This window comes from Olea europaea, unplaced genomic scaffold (genome assembly GCF_002742605.1).
Source record: "Olea europaea var. sylvestris unplaced genomic scaffold, O_europaea_v1 scaffold1604, whole genome shotgun sequence".
In the NCBI taxonomy this organism is placed as follows: domain Eukaryota; kingdom Viridiplantae; phylum Streptophyta; class Magnoliopsida; order Lamiales; family Oleaceae; genus Olea; species Olea europaea.
In genome coordinates this window covers 56379-64214 of record NW_019233671.1, presented here as the reverse complement: position 1 = coordinate 64214, position 7836 = coordinate 56379, and positions in this window count along the sequence as shown.

Here is a 7836-nt window from a genome sequence, read left to right as displayed (position 1 = left end):
TTGTCAAACATTGTTTGGACACGGTCATCAACACAATCAAATATGGTCTAAAAACTTGACTATAAAAATTGAAGTGGATATTTATGTGGAGTCAAAATTCTAGCACTTTCTCACGTGCAAATTTTCTTAAGTTAGTTTAGCTTAATTTTAAATGTTTCAATTAATTTGACACGACATGACACGTGATATGTGATAATGATGGGTCCTAATAAGTTTATTTTACAGGCTTATTCGAATTTCTAAACTTGGTAAATTATTGCCAATTGATCAAATATTTTACCTAATTTCGTATGGTAATGTTAAACATAGGAAAAATCGATCTCGAATACAATTAGCAAGAGAGATGTAATTTTTAATCCAATTGAAATTGAATATTAATCAGATTTCACGTGATCAACAAGAAGTTTTAAGAGAGCAATAAGAAGAAATTCACTAATTTTAGGAGTTAAATCCAACATTTGGAAAGTATGAGGACTCGATTGCAAACTTTCAAAACATAAAATGGATCAATTATGGATTATTGTGGAGGATAAGCATTAAATTATAATAAATTGAAAGATGAGGGATTCATGATATAAATAAGAAGGAATTCAAGATTGACAAAAAGATTTAGGGACCAAAATTAATTGTACTAGCAAGTCCAGTAGTCCACAGCTTTAAGTGGCAACCAAATACGCTGTGTGTAAACTAATACATGGAATTATGCCTTTTATTTTCTTCTTATTTTTCTATTCTAAATTTTAAATAAGCAAAAATAAATTATTTTATTTTAAAAAGTTTAATTTTGTCATACATAGTGATTTCATCTTAGTAATAAATTCCCCATTTGAAAAATAAACAAATTATAACTGAATAAGTGGCAACCAAATACGCTGCGTGTAAACTATCTACTTTGCACATCTCTCGTGTTAATACATGGAATTATGCCTTTTATTTTCTTCTTATTTTTCTATTCTAAATTTTAAATAAGCAAAAATAAATTATTTTATTTTAAAAAGTTTAATTTTGTTATACATAGTGATTTCATCTTAGAAATAAATTCCCCGTTTGAAAAATAAACAAATTACAATTGAAATATCTATTAGAATGAAATATTTACTAAGAAAGCGAAGTAAAAGAAATCTAAGTCTTGGGACTTTAATGTCAACTTTTTACTATTTCTTAATCAAGGAATATAAAATGTTTGATTGACATGGAAAATATCACCTAAAAAGAAAATAGTTTCCTTGTTTTAAAGAAAGCAAAAATCACCTCCCCTTAGGGAAAATATTTTCTTTAAAAATAAGAAAAATTATGTATATTTTCAAAAGTTGGAAAATATTTTTAATGGAAAAAATAACAATCATACACTCAAAGTAAGAATTTGGGTGGAAAACTAATATTTTCCATGAAAAATAAATGTAATCAAACACACCATAATGAATAATATATCAATTTATTAAATTATTGTAAAACACGTGATTTAACTATATGTGTGAATATGTTAAATTATTCGCACGGATGGTCGAGTGTCGGGGTCGAGGTCGAGGTCAACACTATCCTCTCTTCGCCATCCCATTCAAGGATTTTTAAGAGGCGAGATTGGAGGGAAAGGACATGGATTAAAAAATTCATATATATAGCAGAAAAGAAGAATATAATTTAACAAAATAAAATAACAATTTTAAAATGGTATAAAAGGGTAAAGTGGAATATATGTATAGTTGCAGGGGCATACCCAAGGGGAGTCCCCTAGGGTCACTTGACCCTCTAGGCTTTTCATCATTTTTTTTAGTTTTCGGGCTCACTATAAAATAACAAACGTAGTTGAAATATTACAATCTTAATATCATTTTGAAGTACTCACGGCCTAATATTTCACGTTGTTAATGTTGTGCGAAATGACCAATCGTAACAAATGTTACAACGCGTTAAAATAGGTTGTTCCAAACTAATATTTCAAAAATTTCGATAACAAACTAATTTTAAAATTTTTTCGACGATTATACACTGGCTATATTCATAAATCTTCTATATCCTCTTGAAGCACATTTCAAGAACTATATCATAAACATATCGAATAATCTAAATGAATATAAAAAATAGTTAAATGTATATGCTAAAAAAAGACGTATAACTCTTCTTTTTCGGGAAAAAAATCAATTATTTTATTAATATTTATAATTTTTGCGCTACAAATTTCTCAATATAATTTACATCATTTTATTAGGAAATTTTATATGTGGTATGATGTCAAAATTTATTTTTTTTGGATATAAAAACTCTTACTAAAATTTTTAATACTTCATGGGGGTTATAAATTGTTATACTACCTTTTCATCTTAATTATTTTTATATCTAAAAAAAATTTATATATTAAAAAAATTCAAGCATTTTAGGATTTTTTTTATTTTTTTTTATATTTTTCTCTCAATTAATTAATTTTTTTTTCAAATGGCATCAAAAATTTTATTAGGAAATTTATTAGATTATTTTTTTTTAAAAATTAATTAATTGAGAGGAAAAAGTAACAATAATATAAAAATCCTAAAAATGATCAAATTTTTATGTATATATAAAAAAAAATTTAGATGTAAAAAAAGTAATAATAATAATAATAATAATAAAAATCCTAAAAATGATCAAATTCTTTTTTATATATAAAAAATTTTTATATGTAAAAATAATTAAGATGAAAAAATAGTATAACAGTTTATAACATGTATAAAGTTATAAAAAAAAATGTCTGCATCCGTCCCTATATAGTCGGGAAGAACTACTTTACTCTATTTTATAGAATATTGTTTAAATAAAATTTTAAAAAATCTCAAATTAAATTGCTTATCAAAATCAATAACGTGGATAAATATGTTGCGTGAAATAGATTGACTACAGGATCAGTTCAATTTCTACCTTTAACTCTTTGTAATTTTTCTTTTAATGGGTATTAAATATTTTGAAATTTAATAAACTAGTGATAAGTTTGATGATTTGAATAATTGACGGTAACAATGAAAAGAAAAAACGTATCTAATACTTTTTTATTTAAGAGGTGATCGACTAACACATTCAACGTCAATAATTGTACTTAGCATACTATAAAATAAACAATCTTAATGAAGGGGAAGATATACATTAATCTATAAAAAGTTGTGTGTGCATAGACGAATGTCTAAAGATCTTCGAACAAAAGAAACTTTTGATTGGCATGAAAAAGAAAATATTTTCCTTGTTTTTTAAGGGAAAAAATGATTTCCCCAAAAACACGGAAAAAAATATTGCATATTTTCAAAGGTTAAAAAATATTTTTCATGAAATATAAGACAATCAAACATGCAAAGAGTTGGAGTTTGGGTAGAAAGATATCATTTTCCAATTGTGAAAAAGAAGTTAATAGCTATAAGAAGTTAATGAAGAAGAATTTATGTAGTGGTTTGTACATCCAAAAAGGAAAATTATGCTTATACAGTTGTACAACACTGCAAGCTTACAGCTCCCTCACATGAGGGGGGGACCCACGATCATGTGAGGGAGTTGTGCCTCTTGCTGTACAGGACTTGCTATCTCTATCTATGTAATTCTTATTTTCGACTAAAAAATTATAAGGATGCTTTTGATAGTCAATATTTTTCATGAAAAATGCCATTTTTCCATCCAAATTTTTACTTTTGTGCTATTTTATTGATTTTTTTAATGAAAAATATTTTAATACTTTTGGTTATCTGACCATATTTTACTTAAAAATAAGTAAAATATATTATTTAGGAGGAGTACTTTTTTATTTTAAACAATTCTCTTTTATCTACTCACTAATGAAAAATGGACAAGTATAATATTTTTTAAGTTGAAAATTATATTAATCAAGTACATTTGATTGACAATTTTCATGCAAATAAGCTCCAGACAATTAAATTTCCTAAAATTTATCTCATTTCCAAATTAATTTCGTCCTTGCAACCAAACACACCTTAAATTTTTTTTTCTTTGAAATGAATTAATCTATCATATATGTTATTTCTTTTCATAATCTACCTCTACATTAAAAGAAAGGATCCAGCCAATTACTATTCATTCTCGGCACCCATGTTCACACTTAACCAATTTGGAGTTTTCTTCTTAGGTGGACTTAACTGGTTTGGAGTTTGCTTCTTTCATGCCTAATAAATCTACCTCTACATTAAAAGAAAGGATCCAGCCTATTACTATTCATTCTTGGCACACCATGTTCACACTTAACCAATTTGGAGTTTTCTTCTTAGGTGGACTTAACTGGTTTGGAGTTTGCTTCTTTCATGCCTAATAAATCTACCTCTACATTAAAAGAAAGGATCCAGCCTATTACTATTCATTCTTGGCACACCATGTTCACACTTAACCAATTTGGAGTTTCTTCTTGGGAGGACTTAACTGGTTTGGAGTTTGCTTCTTTCATTCCTAGTAAGACAACTAGATACAAAAGATTTGGTTGAAAAGCAACATGAAGCAATGATTTTGTTTCTATTTTGTACAATTGTAGTGGGAACGCATTCATTTCTCAATGTCAGCGAGTAGGAAAATTATTTGTTACAAATTTGACTTTTATGGCATGGTGCTGGTAAATGTTTAGAATTCCCACTTTATCCTCAATATCAAAATTGATTTAAAACTAGCAGTTTGATTCATAGGCACAGAGCAATCGGAAACTAAACACGTCCCACTAGAGTCGGAGAGGATGGTAGCATTAACAGTTATAATATATGCCATGGTGAGAAAAGTGACAGTGCCAGCGCGCAACTCCCTACTGAAACAGCTCTTTCTTGCCTCCAACTTGAATAACTTCCCAATAATGCTCTTTGAAACTGCTTCATCTATGCATTTTCCCATTCTTTTCCATGGCTTGCTTATTGTGTTGCAGAATCCACCACCCATTCTTGCACACATTTCTCTCCCCATCTCTCTCTAGAGTGTTTATTATGCAATCATATAATAGAGGAGTATTGAGTGATGACGTTTTATCGTAAGTTTTGAGTTTATGTACATGTGAAATAAAGCTGCTTATGGGATATTATATTGGTCTAATTTGCTTCATGCAGACTGACTTTCACTGAATTGCAGATATTGCAAAGAGAGAGAAAACAACAACAACAACAATAACAACAACAACAACAACAACAATAATAATAATAATAATAATAATAATAAAATCATGTCTTTTGAGGAATTGGGTTGTTGCTAAAGATGGAAGGTATAATTAGGGAATCCGATTAAATTTAGTACTACGAGGGAAACTTTTTTACCCTGATTTTTGTATCTTATGACATGTTTGTTACGGTACGAAAACTGCTTGATAAGAAAGAAAACTACTTGAAAATCTAATTTGTTTTCGTGTGCAATACCATGTGGTAGTTTATAAAACATTAAAAGGATTCTCGTTCAAAAGGATATTTTGATATCATTAGAGCACGTTAAAAGATGAAGAGTAGATCAAAATTAATATGATGTTGTTGAGTTGTTAAGGATTTAATTAAGTTGCGAACTTTCACCAGATAAAAGACTCAATTAAAGGTAATGGAGCGACAAAAATCTCCATATAATCTACTTGAATTAATTAAAAATAAAATTTATTTTTTGTCATAATACTTTTATTCGTGGAAGTTTTTAGTAATGCTAAGATTTGGGCACAATATACAAAGATTTCTGCAATCATCATGAATTTTATTGAGCTCTCAACTATTTTCAATCGTTTTGAATCTTTGATTAATTGGTTATTGACCAAACTTCATGACTATTAGACCTTAGCAAATTTGATTAGGGTTAATTTATCATATATCTTTTGTTGTTGGAAGAAAACCTCAATTTCAGTTAATATTTTTCCAGGAAATTGAAAAGAGATTAAAAGAGGTCGTTTTTGTTAATGTTCTCTACTAATGCTAATATGACTTATTATTAGTATTTCAAATATCATGTTAAATCGCTATTCTTGAGTTTAGAATTTTTAAATGTTCGACCAAGGTATATATAATGTGAAGTCATCATGTTTCTATGCTCTATGTGACACATTAGTTACAACGGCCAAATTTAAAACTAATTGTAACACCAATTGTTTGTCGTCCTATTATTTAATATAACTAGTCGCTATCATGTGCGTTACACGAATTTTGTATTTATCGTATTTTTATTAATGTATGAATTTTAATTTTTTTGGAAAGTTTTTGAAGCAATATTTAAAAATATTTCCATGATATAAGAAAATAATTATAAATTATTTTTACAATTATATAGCAGTATGTTATCTAGAAAAAATATGCTTGTATATTTCATGCTTGAATAAAAAATATACAAACTATTTTACTTGTATTCTTTGATAGTGTTGATATGATTGAATTGAATGTGAAGATTATATTTCAAAATTTTGTGTAATTCAATATTGTAAAATTGGAAAAAAAAAGACTCTCCGCACTGTGCGGAGAGAGTTGAACCAAGAGCGGAGTAAAAATAAAAAAAATGTGCGGAGAGAAAAAAACTTCTCAGCACAGTACGGAGAGAGTTGAACCATGTGCGGAGAGTTGGCAAACTCTTCGCACTGTGCGGAATAATAAAAAAAGAAACATATTTGCACAGTGCGGAGAGATGACAAACCAAATCTTTGCACAGTACGGAGAGCAAAAAAAAAACTCTCCACACTGTGCAGAGAGTTGGTTTGCACCATGGCAAAACTCTCCGCACTGTGAGTAGAGAGTTGAACCATGTGCGGGGAATTGACAAACTCTTCGTACAATGCGGAGTAAAAAAAACTCTCCACACATTACTTTCACAAATCGAGGCTCTAAGGTACCACCCAAATTTAATATTTTACGTTTGCTTGATAACAGCTCTTGGATATTAGAAGCGGATACAATTTTCAATGAAATTATACTTTCGGGTTGTAGGCCATAAATTAAAGTGTTCAATGTATTGCTAAAAAAATTGTTTGATAAAAGACCTCTTGAAACTTGCAGATAAAGTCCCGAGAATTTTTGATTTTCTCTTCACACTGTACGGAGAGATAGTTTGTCATCTCTCCGCACTTTGCAGAGTCTTTTTTTCTCATGTGCGAAGATTTTTTTTGTCTCATGAAATTTATATATACTGAAATTATTATTATTTTTTTAATGTTGTTGCATGATGCGTGTGTAGAAGAAAATCACCATAAACAAAATTCTTCACAAAATGCAAAAAATAAAAATGCATAATAAATTTTCTTATTACGCTAATAAAATTACAATAAATTTTTTTTACAAATAACATAAAAAAATCATTTTTATCTTCAACAAAAAACAAATTTAAAAATTAGAAATTTTATAACCACTTTTTTTTTAATTATCAGAAATACAATTATAAAAAAGGAAACAATATTGAATTTACAACATTTAATACTTAAGAAATTCAATATTAAATAAATTTTATACATTTATAACAAATTATAAATCCATATATGCAGCTTACCGTATATACTGCCTACCATATTTGCAGTTTACCGTATTTGCAGCCTACTGTATTTGTAAACAACTTACCGTATTTGTACCTTACCGTATATGCTATTTACCATATTTGCAATTTGTCTATTTGCAACTTACTATATATGTTGTCTACCGTATTTGCAACTTATTGATTTTTATATACCGATTTTTGCACTTACAAATACTGAGAATATAGAACATGTACATTCACTTAACAAATCGAATTTTAAAAAAATTTCCAGATTTTTATTTTTTCAACATAAGCATAAAATAAATATTAAATATATATAAAGCACAAAATATAAATGCATATGAATATGGTGCTCAATATTCAATTTTTCAATATTGAATTACACAAATTTTAGAAATATAATCTTCA